Consider the following 13,996-nt stretch of genomic DNA (forward strand, 5'->3'; position numbering starts at 1 on the left):
ATCACTGGACAATCAGGAACAACGCCCCTCCACCATTTCTTGCAAGTAAACAACAAGGAGACAAACAATACCTGCAAAGATTGTTTTCCTTCTCTAAGGACTGTTTGAATTCTTCCCTATGATTTCCCAGGCCAGAGTGACTTTCCCACAGGCTCAAGCTAGTACCTGAAGTCTAAAAATCTCTTATTTGACCACTGTCAGTTCCCACAGTTTCTCTTCTGCATTTTCACTGCCATTCAGGTCTGATGCAAGCCTGGACTTCAAGAAATATTTAGTTATTCCTCCACCAAGCCTTGTACACCATCAAAATGCTTTAGACCACTGTATTAAAAGAAGTAATTATTTGAAAAATTACATATCAACAATACCTTTGTTTATTCCTCTGAAACAGTTAATTCTTTTCATCCCCTATCAAAGTGAACTCTTAAAGAGAAGAGTTTGCAGAACAGACTACTAGGCAGCTCATTGAAAGCATCTCTACCCTTGAGAAACAAGCAGCTACCTGGAAGGGAGAAGGAGTTCTTACGAATTCTCAAGTGCCAGGTCTTAGAAGGATGTTAGACTTGAACACAGATTTGCAGTAAACAAAACCAGAAATCAATACAAATGCTACATTATGCCCACGGCATTCTTGTTCACCCTTTGTAAGAATATTCTCTAAGTAACTGCATCTCTGTGCTGAAGTCCATATTCCAGCTAAACAGAAACCAACAAAAGGCTCCAAAGAAACCAATCAGGAAGAGTTTTTAAACCTAGAACCAAAATTTCTTTTCCTCATAGTCAAGACAATTTAAGATAAAATAGTAAACAAAACTAGTTTTTGCCCAAAAAAGATCTGCGGATAATATCAGGGTTTTGTTTTGGTTTTTAAACAAAAGGTCATATGATGACCCATGAATATGGTTTAAGACAACATAAACATAGGCTTAAAGTTCTGACTTTTGTGTTTTTTTAAAGAAAAGCCTGTTATACTTTCTCTCCAAATTAAGCTTGTCAAGCTGACCAACTTGTAACAACAGTGGTAGGGAAAGAAACACACGGAGATTAAAAAAACCCAAAACAACAACAAAAAACCACCTCAAAAAACAAAGACCTGTGTAATATAAATGACAAAAGCTCCATGATCTCAGGTACACTTAGATACTACAATGGAAGAGTCTTCCATCAACACAGGAAGAAGGTAGTCAAGAGCTCAATACTAAAACGTTGCAGAGCCTTCTGACCAGAAGTTTCAGCACCAGAATAGTTCATAGCTATTAGAGTGTCCCATGGGTGATACAAATGAGCGCAGTTCCCAGGGAAAAGACAGATTATGAATTCAACAGCAACACAAAGATGACAGAACACAACAGGCCTTTGAAGGAGTTATCAGAAGCATGAAGAATACTGAACATATATTCCATTATTTTTTTGGTCTTGCAGATTTAGCTTCTGATCTCTAAAGGCAGCATATTACTTAACTCTGTACTTCAATTTTCATGTTGCTTAGATATTTCTTATGTACCTTAAGATACATTCATTAAATAATTCATATTTACAGATGTGCTACTCTCAACAATTTGAAACTCCTTGGTAATCCAATCTGGTTTTACAAGCTAGCCAGCTGATAATAAAAGGAAGCAAAAACCACCCAAAATGAGTAAGTCTTTAACAACAATTCTGTTTGAATGTCACTAACATACAGAAATCCCATATCATGATCTTTCCTGATATTAGAATTCACTGTAATCTGCATTTCTGTCACTTCGAATGGAACACTGATTCCCCAAGGCATTGTCTCTGATCTACAAGAAGTCAAAGCTTGTAAGGAAGCAAAGCAGTCTCATAAAGGCACTAAGTTTTCCTTCGAAAAAACTTGAAGGTTTAAATTTTAAAAGCCCATATGCCAAGAAAGTTTGCTTTTAAAAACTGCAAAAGGAGGTAGAACTTCTGTTCTTTTTTTAAATATAAACCTATAATAGCATGTTGTGAAGCATGAAGTTACTGTGAAAGGTTTCAGAGGCCGCAAGCTACCTCAAAAGGTCTTTCCAGAGAAAGGCTGAAAATAAGATTAATGCTCTTGAGAAGGGAGAAAGCAAACAAATTGTATAAAGCATAAGATTCTATTTTCCAAATTATCATAGGCAGAACAAGTGCTATGATCTCTTGAGATCCAACTTCATAAAGTTAAGAACTAGACAGAACAATACCTAATGCCAATGCTGAATCAGCAGTGCTGCTGTAGCCACTTCTTTTCAGTCAGAACATTATAGGGGAAAACATCTTTTCTAGGACCTCTCAGTCCAGCAGAGGGGAAGAAAAGGAAGGGAAATTCATCATGAGAGATTGCTTCTTCCTTCAAAGCAACATTTATGAACCTAAAAATATGAACAGGCAACCAACACTGAACAACCAAACAAAAAGACAACACACCAAAAAACAACCCCAAGCCAATAAGCTAGCTGCTTTAAATGAATTAAGGCCCTTCTTCAGGGAAAAATAACTTTCAACCAGTTGTTTAGATGAAAAATGTAAAGCTATTTTGCTAAATAAGGCTCAATAAAATTTCATATTGTATTAAGAACACAACTGCTCTTTTCTTCAAATATGATAGAGCAAGTTGCAAGAGGCATATAAGAGGTACAGAGAAAAAAATAATTAGCAAGGCAATATACAAAAAGAAATAATCATATTTCTTAAATAAATATACTTGTTAATTCTAACAATTTTATTATATCTATGACAGAAAATCTTATGTGTCCTGTTGATGGAATATTCATCTTTATTATTCAGGTGTATTGGGATAAAATTGTCAACTTCTGATAGCACAGTACACAACCAACTTTAAGGCCTAACAGTACTTCAGGATGCTGGAGCATCCCAGCCCACAGGTGAAAAGTGTTTGTCTACAGCACTAAAGCTGCACTGAAGTGTGCACAGAAATGAAGATTCACAGAATCACAGAATATTCTGAGGTGGAAGGGACTAATAAATATCATCAAAGTCCAACTCCTGGCCTGGCACAGGACACCCACACCCATGTATCTGACCGCATTATCCAAATGCTTCCTGAACTCTGTCAGGCTGGTGCTGTGACCACTTCCCTGGGAAGCCCATTCCAGTGCCCAGACACCCTCTGGGTGGAGAATCTTTTCCTAATATCCAATCTACTTCACATTGATAGATTCATCTTTTCAGAAAAGTCCTTGAACTCCCATTAGATCAGAAACTTAATTCTCATTGTCTCGTCAAAATTAAATTGGGTAGCTTGTTCCTGTTATTTGTTCCACTGAATATGAGGATTTCAGAAAGTGATGCTGTTTTAGTAAGAGAAAGCAGAGGTTTCTTAGGGCCTCTTCCCCACTTTCTCCTCTATGTGCAAGCAAAATATTGTTATGTGGGTCCTACTCATTTTGGATTTGATGAATTCTTGTCTGAAGGAAGCAACTCCATGGAAAACACGATGTTGTAACAGTGCAGCACACCAAAAAGATGAATGCTATACCCACATTCAACTCTAGATAGAGTCCATATTATAAACAGTTTGGCAACACTTCAGGATGCAGGATGTGTTTCCTTATAAGAGAGTCCCATGGATATTCCTTACCACAACTTGAGTGACACCCCAGGTCAGCACTTCCCAGCAGGCAGAGACCCAGGCAGCTTTGTCTCACCTACACTGCCTACAGCTGGAGAACTCAACTCATAAGAAATTCTTCTCTAGAACTACAGAATTTTTTTTACCCTCGTAACAGTGGTCAAAGCCCTGAAGAGATGTTCAGAAATGTCAAAGGTTGTTGAAGATGTTCAAATTCCTCCATGTGCTCAGTGGAGATCTTACCCATGCAGTCAATGTTGAGCAAGTTGCTCGTCACTCTAGAGCACACACCTTAAAAATATGCCAGATGAGTGGATGACCTAATGAACGAACAGATGCACAAATGTCTGTGCTGGCCAAATTACCCCTATCTAAATGGGAGTCCAGACAAGAGAGCCCAAATGGACATGTCGCCCTCCCAAACTTGTCTTCTTGCATGTGCAAACTCATCTCTTCAGTAAATACAAAACTGAAAATTAGCTAACACATTTCTGAGTCACTGACTCAGAAACATGTCATGTCACATCCATGACAATACTGACACTTTGACATTACAGCACTTGTGAATAAAGCCTTTTCTGTGTATGAAGTGAGGGAAATAATCCTATTATGTGGAAGATTTTTAAATTTACAATAATTACTATATTCCCTGAAAATTTTCCATTCTTTTATTTGTAAAATATATGAAGACTGGCTGCAGTTCACAGTAGTGTAAAGTCCTCAGATTAATTTATTGCATGTAGGACACAAAAATTGTATGATTGCTAAAAGGGCTGACACAAAACTTCGCATCTCTCAGTTTCCATCCAGATACAGCATCACAGGTTAAAATTATTAAATTATTAATTAATTATAAATTATTAAAATACTCTGAAAGTGGAATATTTTATTACCCAAAAATAACAGATGTTTCTGGAATCATGACAAGACAGCAGCACACTCACAACATCCACAATAATCCAGAATTTGTTAAAAATCCACACTTAAAGAGGGCTAACACTTAAGGAACAATGCTACTCTTACTTTAGATAATAACATTTTGTGTAAGCAAAAAAAAAAAGCCTTTTTCATAATAATATATAATGAATTATTTAATCATAAACAGTATCAAACAACAGAAAAATAAGGAAAAAAAAATCAGTATTCTGTGAGCCTTTTGTAAGCAATACCTCATCTTTTGACAAGGAATTTTCCCCCAGGATTTGATCTCCACTTCTGCTAAATTTTAGAGCTATGCAAGTAATGCAAATTCAGCCTAAATTCCTAACTTCTAACTACAAGGACTTTCAGGCATATTTACTGAAATCATATTGCTCCTACCGCTGCTACAAAGTAATCTAAAATAAATTAAAAAAAGATTGATGACTATATGCTTATATACATTGAAATCCCATAGTCACATGTTAAAGAATAAATTCACATTCTCCATAAGCCATCTGGTTTAAAGCCAAGTACTTTTCTCCTCCACCCAGAAATCTTGTATAAACATAAGAACAGAACGTTACTGTTCTTTCAAAATGAACACACCTTGCAAAAAACCACAATTCCCTCTACGGTGGATTCACAAACACATCCCTTTCTGAACAGGTGGCTGAAAGAGATATCAAAAAAAGAAGATATTTTACAATCTGGCTATGGGCTGCTATTGCCACACACCTGATTTTCAGTGCCTTAGTACCCATAAATATTGGTCTGACCTCACCCAAAGGTGTGAAAAATTAAAGCCCTTTCATTACCTCCAGGTGCTCCTAAATTACAGACCAATTAGTAATTGCTAAGCTGAGCTGCTTGTAAGCTCAACAGGCATTTTCAAGTCAAATAACATCAGATTTGCCTCAGACAACTAATGTTTGATACCACTCTATAAATAAACCAAGTCTTTTAGATGCTTGTCTCTTCTTTAACAATGGATTTTATTTTTACAGTCATAAACAGCAGGGTCCCAACCACCAACAGTTTCGTAATTCCTACTCATTTAACTAAATTAGTATCCTGAAAGCAGAAGAGCTAAAAGAGTGAACAGTTTGAGGGGTTCCTCTTATTCATGCCTGAACTTGAGAGGCACCATTGTCAAAACAGGTAAAACCATTTACATTAATTTTGGAAAAAATACCAATTACTAGGAAACACTATACTACCCAAACTAAAAGTATGCTTAGTTGTGGAAAATTTTGCCAAATGAGAGTTTTCATTTGCTAACGCTTCTAAAGTTTTCTTCAAAGTCAAAACATTCAAGCAAGGATGCTCATCATCATCAGTACGGGAAAATCCAGACTGCCTCCCCTAAAACAAATTATTTCCCGTCTCATCTGCCTATCCTTATGCCATGTATTGACTTCTCTGCCAATACTTAGACTCCTGAAAAATAGTTATAAAAATTACAGTATTCAGATAACTTGATCTCAAGTATTTAATTGAAAAACAGCAGTGAGGCTGCAAGTTGTATTTCTGCAAAGCCTATCATGAAACTTCTTCAGTTGCAGCTGCATTCCGTGGTCTCATTTTCAAGAGAACTGTAAAGAGAGTTGTGAAGATAAGAAAAGACAAGGGACACAACCTTGTATCAGAAGTGTTTCCCACATTCATCAGTAGTACTTTAAAAAGTACTACTTCCAGAGAGAAGGAAACCACTGAAAAAGGGGAAAGAGGAAATCTCTTTGTTTAAAAAAAACCCAGAACTATAGACCCAACATCTGACTAGAAACAGTCAAAAATTTAAAAGTTTTCCTACCACAATAGTCCATGCTCAAATTTAGCTATTTTAATACAATGTTTGGCTCCATGGCCATACCATGTTACATCCCTCTGGACAACTTGGTGGAGCATTTAACATTTTCACATTCTTGAAGACAGAAACCCGTAGTGAAAGGGGACACAACACTATTTAGCCATTATATTCAGATCTGTGTAGATTAGGAAAACACCTGTAATTAACTATTTTTAAATCTGCACCAATTATGATTTAATTTCTTGATTTTTGCTAAAAGGAAATGGCCAAGAGAATTTTCTCACTCTTTCTTATGATTTCTCACTCTTTCTTATGTAGGCAAACCTACTCAAGAATAAGGTATTTAAATTAAAATGTTGAAGTTTACCAGCCTATTCTTTATTTCTTTTTTTTCTAATTCCTACTGCCTTATCATTGCAGAGAGGTATGATTTTTCTCAAAGTCTACCACTTAAAAGGAACAATCTCAGAAATGTTTATTTCAAAGTGTTGCATAATGTCATTATTAGCATTTTATTTCAAGTCATGACTCATGGACATTCTACAAAATAAAAGCACTAGGAAGCACACAGTGAGAGACCAGGACAATAATGAAAATGAGAATGGAAATCAATAAAGAGAAAAGAACTGGAGCAATGGGACCTGGACCATATCACAGACCATAATTCACTGGTGACTAACTTAGACTGAATGCTAACAACTGAATGCTGGCAGGAAAGCATTTGATCAAAACCTACCTGACAGAGCACAGAGCTCAAAAGGCAAATCAAGCAGCTCTCTCTAAAGCTACTCTAATTAGAGCTTAGCGGTGTGACCATTTTTTTTGTTCCCTTCTTAAAAAGAAAAAAAAAAGAAAGGAATAATATAGTCTTAAAGCTATTACTCTCTATAAATGCTTAGTTACAACTTCACAATATATTCACAGAGCATCTACTTGTGCAAAATCCTGCTGAAGCACAGAAGTTTCACTGCTCAAGCCCCCTGAAGGCCAGGATCTGAGCAGGGCATAGCACACGGGCAAAGGTGAAAAGGTTAAGCAGCTCCAGGACAGCACACATGTTTAATAACATGATGGCAGACCAGATAACATCAGATGCTTGAAGGAAACAATGAAAGGAAGTTGGCTGAAGGCCTCCCAGCTTTCCCAGTTTAAGTCAGGAGTAAATTCTTATCTTTAATCCTGCAAAAGTTGCTTAAGAAAACTTTGGTATACACTGTACTGGTATTTTATGTATCTAACCAAAAGGCAGCAGAACAGGATTCTTGATCGCCATCTCTCCCACTGCCACAGAAAAAAAATGGCACAGTGATTAGGTACATGTCGGAGGAACTGAGCTGACACTTACTAAATACCTACTGCACCATCAGCTAGGGGTAGTCTGATATTCCACAGATGCAATTTCCTTTCCAAACATCAGATAGAGCCCAACTTTCAGTATTTCTATTATTTTCAAAGTTACAGTAGAGGAGCAATACTCTATTATTTTTCCTGTTCTGCACAGAAGACATAATGATGAATGATCGAAGCACACAAAAATCAGAGCTTCCAGAGAGAGAGCTTATTCCTTCCTCTAACTCCCAGTTCTCCACTCTTCTACCGAGACCAACAACTTGACAGATGCCTCCTTTCCCTTTTCTAAAGCTTTTCTTCGTTTTGGTGCAAAGGACCAGACAACACAAGCCCAAACGAAAAGACATATATGCCATTCCATAAAATCCAGTACAGTTGAGGAGCGTGAGGAACAGTTGTGGTCAATGAGGTTTGCTTAACTTTGTGCAATTAAACCTCGCAGGAACAAGAACCACACTTTCAAAGTGATTCCTTTCAAGTGACTTTGTTCCCAGCACAAGTGCCATTCTCAAGAAGCACAGAAAAAATTACTGACCTTCAGAAAAATTCACAGTATATAATTTGGAACAGCTTTTCCTAAAATTATTACTTAGAAGTGCTGAGTAGGAGTAAGGCAGACAGACCAAGGCTCCTTGCAACTTTCCAATGCTGGGAGATGCCTGAATTACCACACTTAAGGCAGAATAAAAGACGATACAGGGCCATAAGTAACTCCTTCTTGTGCTCTATTCAACCACAAAGTTGTGGTGTCAAAGGAAGGAAAGTTAGGAAGGAAGCACTAGTCTGTGCTTTTTGTTGCACAGAAAACTCATGCATATACATGTCAATAGGTTTCAAAACAAAAAAACTGGCTCAATATTTTAGAGGGAAGGATTAACTCCAAATGCCGCTGTTATACATCTTATTCATGTTATATATACATGACTGCTACAAGCATTCAATTCATATGCGAAGTGTAGTGAAAATTCACAAGTCTGGACACATTCTATAGAGGAATCAGTATGTCCTAACCATTTAACCTCCTGTGGTCAACAAAACGCTTGACCTAACTGATGTTTTGTAAACTCTGCCCAAATGTGGCCAGGGCAGAATGCCAGAAGCAGCCTTTTTAGAAGCTTATGGACAACCAGGAACTCTAGACTTGATGGAATTTGGGCTAAAAACAAATTAGAAGGAAGACACGCAGTAACACTGCAAGTGAATTCATACAAACTGTGCCACTGAACACGTTTTGTTCTTTATCACCACAGCACTTAATTATTTTGAGAGCTTGCTGATAGGAATGGTTATTGAACACAAATCTGGTCTCAGCAGTTTGCATTTTGTCAGGAACATCTCTTTAGCCTGGAAACTGAGAAGCGGTAATTTATTCTCTATGTCAAGGAATTAAGAGGAGATAGTCAATTCCGTCATCTGAAGAGCTGAGAGACCTGAATGAGGCAGTGAGCAAACTTTAGGAGAGTCTGAAAATTGCCCAGCATCGACCAAAGTACCCTCCCCGACAACAGAGGGCAGCAGGTCTATATATGCAGAGGAGCATAGACTACTCAGGACAAGGATATAAAAATAAGGTTAGAATCAGGGTGAGGGTAATGGAATAATATCAGACACAGAATAGGAAGGATTAAAAAGTCACTGATTTACCAGAATTATTTAAAAGATTATAAAAGTCGAGCAATCGGTTTTCTTTTTATTCTTGCTTTCTGGCTAGAAGAATGCTGTAGATCTAATCTACACAGCAGTTACACAGTGGAGATACTGCCACAAAGGGGAAAAAGACTACAAAAAATGTAAGGGTAACTGTTAAAGAAGAAATAGAAGGAAAGGTAGCTGAAAATTGACCATAAATACAGTGTTTCCATGTTGCTATGACAGAGAGAACAGGAACACGACTATAAAGACTCTGAATCTGAAGACTGATATTGGCATTCAGGGCTGGGGAGCACAATCACACAGAGTGGATTAAAAAATACCTTGTTGGATAAAAAGATGTACTGGAAAACAGAAACCACACGAGCTGTGGTGATAGAAATGCAGTGAAATTCAGCATCCCAAACTTCAAGCCAGGACTCACAACTTCTGTGAGATTTCTGTTCTTGGCTGCTGTGAGCTAAAGGCTCAGATGCCTTAACACACTGCAGGCACCATGCTAATGTGACATGAGAACAAGGGGCATTAATTCCAGCTGCAAAACCTACAGATAAAGGTAGTTAGGATAGTCATCCCCTGAGGGATGGTTCAGGACTTGGATGATTTCATATAGCAGAATGAGATGCCATCCTCTACTAAATCCTTCAGGAAGGAAAAGCTGTTACAGCTGAAGGGCAGAGCTGACAGAACAGGAAGTGTGTATAAACCAAACCGGCAAATGCATTCATCTGGGAAACAAAAGTCTCACAACCATTAGAGTAAAGAAAACCAGTAGCAATACCTACTAAGTGAAATTTCACGTGCTTATTAAAGAGACAAGATGCCTTACTTTTTGACATGAGACTGAGTCAACCCAGGAAGTCCCCTCCCATTTGCAGTTCCAGTATGATACACAGTAACTTGTCCGTGTGTTGAATGCATTCATCAACTTTGCAATAATTTTGCAATATAATCCTTCCATCCCACAGAAAATGCACAGTTTCATTCAGCCATGATATTTGCCAGCATGTTTACTTGGTGCACCTGAGGCACAGCAGCTTTGTTAGCCTGGCATATTACACGTTCTGTCAAAGGCACAAATACAGTAGCAGAGCTGTTTGGCAGCAGACGTGTCCCCTGGTAACTATCTGGTGATTCAAAAAGAATCTTGTGAACTGGCAGGGGATAAAATACCTGTTTCCATACAATATACTGAGAGAAAATCTACAGCTCTCCTATTTGTGCGACCTTTCAAAAAAGCCCTTATTTTGGCTTCCTAAGTTGAATACACACAATTTTCAAATACACACATTAAACTGTTTAGAAGCTACTGTATCAGAAATTATGTCCCTAACCCAGATTATCAAATTCTCCTGGAAACAGGATTAGTTTAGTCCATCTTGATCTTTCTCACTCTTCTGCATTGATTGCACAAATTTATTTATTTGCAATAGGAAAAAAAAATCCAACATATTATTTCAATGCTTTCTTTGGCTTAAAATTATTAGGCCCAGAATTAGCAAGCAACTTAAAAGTATTTTGAAACAGTTTTCAATTTTGGTACCTTAAGTACTATTTTTTTCTTACTTATTCATATGAATGACTGTGGTGAGTACATGCTAGCTGACACCTGCCTTACAGACACAAATGCACATCCTGTCCGAGGCTGGGTTCACTCCACTGACAAAATAACTGAGTTTCTCCCTGAATCCTTCAGCCTTTCAGAAAGGAAGGTTAGAGGCACCTATCTTATTCTGATGTTGTTATGCAATTCTGTTCATTTTCCAGGCTCTCCAGCACTATAGATTGAAATGGATTTGCATCACTGACCATCTGTATTGCTCAGAGCTTCAGCTCCTCACACCTCTTCATTCAATCTCTGAGATGTCTTACTACTCCAGCTATTAGAGTCAATAGGCATTACCCCATTTATCTTATTAGCACTGACTGAGGAAGGGTTAGTCTGACCACCACACGAAGCAGCTGTTCCACCCTAACCACATCACTACTGAAAACAAAACAGACCAACTTCTTTTTTTCCCCAAAAAGTGACTTGACAGCTGTGTTGGCTGCTCTGTAGCCTCGCTAAAGTCAGACCAAATAAAAGGTAAGCACTATTTCTACAGTTGTGCAGTGCAGGAGGAGAATTTTTTCTTACTATTTGCTTTAAACCACATAATTGAGATAGCTGTTTTCCTGTCAGAATAATTATTTTTCCATTATAGGAAAAAACCCACAAACACAATCAAATTAGGAAAATAAATTATCCTTCACACTGAGAACATGTACGCTTAAAAAGCAAATGTCTGCAGTCAAGGTATAAGTCCATCCTAAATATAAAATCAATCACGATATTTAAGTCTTATGTAGTCTTAAGTATATATAAGTCTTATGTATATATTAAGTCTAATATGCAAAACTTAAAGAGCAGAAATAGAATACTAGAAATTCAATACAATCTTTTCAACAGGGCACACTCTGACCTAGCTCTAAGGAATCAGATCAATTTTAAGAGCTCAATATTAATACAAAATAAAATCTTTGCTATTAACACAATTCATATGAACATCTTTGCTTCTTCATCACAAGGTTTAGGAGTTTCAGCTTGAAACAGCTACAAAAGCCAAGGCAGAAATACAGATATGCAGGCTTCCGGATGTTGGATTTGATGGCCTGGTTTGAGAGGTTGGGAGTGTGTGATGTTTGTTTTTAAAGGAATTAAATGGCAATTTACAAGTTCTACTACAATAAACAGAACAAATAAAAAGACATTTCTGGAAGAGTTGTGGTATTAAGTGACTTGTGTTTCAGTATGTTATGCTTAATGCATAACTTTAAAACCAATGAGATCATAACATGCAGTGCAGCACTCATTCTAATCCCCTTCTCTAGTAGCTACAGCTTTTTTCCCTGCATCTCTCATGCAGACACACACTCTCTCCTTCCTTTATATATATATGGATATGTATATATATGTATGTATATAAAACCCCACACAAATGCACGCTTTTCACATCCCATAGAGGGTTTGGCAGAACCAAGGGAAGCATTGTTATTGGTGGTGAAATGCAGCACCAACAGCAGGACTCTGCCTCTGCCACGGATTGTGGTCTCACTTTGAGCACACAGGAGTCAATTGTGTTCTCATCCTTCTTCCAGGATGGGAACATGTTCAGAGTTATAGCACACAACCTTAAGGGGCCAAGGAGATACTGGTGGATCTACTGAAACTCAGAACAACCAAAAGATACTACAAAGGACATACGTATTTCAGTTCTGGGTTTGGTCCCTCTGGGAACATCAATCCCACTAAAGAGGGGCTCTACAATGATCACAGACCAATCATTGAGAATCTAATGTCATGCCTGTCTTAGATGGACATCACACAGCAGTGGGTTGATTGCCCAGCCTAACTACTTCCAGACCCATGTCCCCTCCATGTACACCCCAGCACTCTGGGGTACCTGCAGCCCCTCACCTCGGCCTCCAGCAGAGACTTAGAATCAGTATAGGAAACCTAGGGTTTAATGCTTCCAAACACTTATTTTTTATTTATTCCTAATCTAAATTTCTATATATGTGTCAATACAATTGAGGATTAAGGCTATTAAAAACAGTAAAAATTAATCAATTAAGGAGTGCCAATTAGGCGGGAACACCCAAACAGATGCCTGGATAAAACTTTACCCCTAATTAACCACTTTACCCCTGATTAGGCCCTTTAAAGAACTGCTTTGGATAAAAAAGCCTTATTAATGGAGGCAGTTCTTGGTTTGGTGTTTGGTTTTTGCTTTGTTGTTTGGTTGTGTGTTTTTTTTGAGAAAAAGATAAATCTTTAAACTTTCAATTTTTATTCTGTCAGATGTAATTTCCATATTGCTGTTTTTTCAAGAACATAGAAAAATCACAGTCCATTTGGTGGCCCATACACTTGACAGCCAACAGTTGATACAGATACACATGCTACTGATCAACACAGAGGATGCTACCCAGAGGCCCTCTGCAAGCACCAAAGACCTCTCTCAGCTCTATGAGCAGCAGACTATTGCAAAGCCAACTATTAAAACAAAATACACTAGGTCAGTGTATTTCATAAGAAGGTTCTGTTGAAGTCATACAATAAAATAATAGTTTAAGAGAGCATTTGATATTGAAATGGAAATACTATTTTACCGGTCATTCTGCTCCTATTAGTTCCTGCCTCAGCACTAGAAAGCATAAGCACAGAAAACTTGCAGATCAGTTCAGGCCTGTCTGCAGGATTAGATTCAGTGGATGGCTCAGGGTGTCACAATATTTTCCAAGGGCACTTTATTTTCTCTCTGAAGATACTCTTGAAAATGATTTCTTAGTCATTAATTATTCATTCTATTTCTTATAATCAGTTCTTTTAATTAGTATCCCAGGCAGCTTAGCTGACGATCCCACACTTTCAGTAATTAGGGGCAGTTTGTTGCCCCTAATTAACTTCAGACATAGCAAGACTCTTATTACTTTGTTATTTCAGCTGGTTTTATGTTTGCATTGCATATGCTGTCCTGCTTTAATGGCTCAGAAAGGAGACTGTTATGTCCCTGTAGTGCTATTTATCTCATTTAGGTTCCATTTCTTTCTTGACTCTGTTACTTGCTGCATATGAAATATCTCTGACTCTCTGAAGTCACATCTACACTGGCAATCAGTGTGACACCAGAAAAGTGCATCTGTACAGT

The 13,996-nt window shown here is 37.7% G+C and overlaps 1 protein-coding gene across 10 annotated transcripts in view; it reads right to left on the reverse strand.

Moving 5' to 3' along the window:
• Positions 1–13,996, reverse strand: part of CADPS2 (calcium dependent secretion activator 2) — a 282,371-nt gene that overhangs the window by 257,856 nt on the left and 10,519 nt on the right. Inside the window, exon 1 of one of the 10 annotated variants that reach the window (XM_088054890.1) lies at positions 5,105–5,216. The exons of the other annotated variants lie outside the window; for them this stretch is intronic. The gene's annotated coding sequence lies outside the window, so the exon portion shown is untranslated. Of the gene's footprint in view, positions 1–5,104; positions 5,217–13,996 lie in introns of those variants that run through there. 10 annotated transcript variants of the gene reach the window in all.

Source organism: Pseudopodoces humilis, chromosome 5, assembly GCF_049639895.1.
Source record: "Pseudopodoces humilis isolate 2021_Gansu_Grassland_sample_001 chromosome 5, ASM4963989v1, whole genome shotgun sequence".
Classification (NCBI taxonomy): domain Eukaryota; kingdom Metazoa; phylum Chordata; class Aves; order Passeriformes; family Paridae; genus Pseudopodoces; species Pseudopodoces humilis.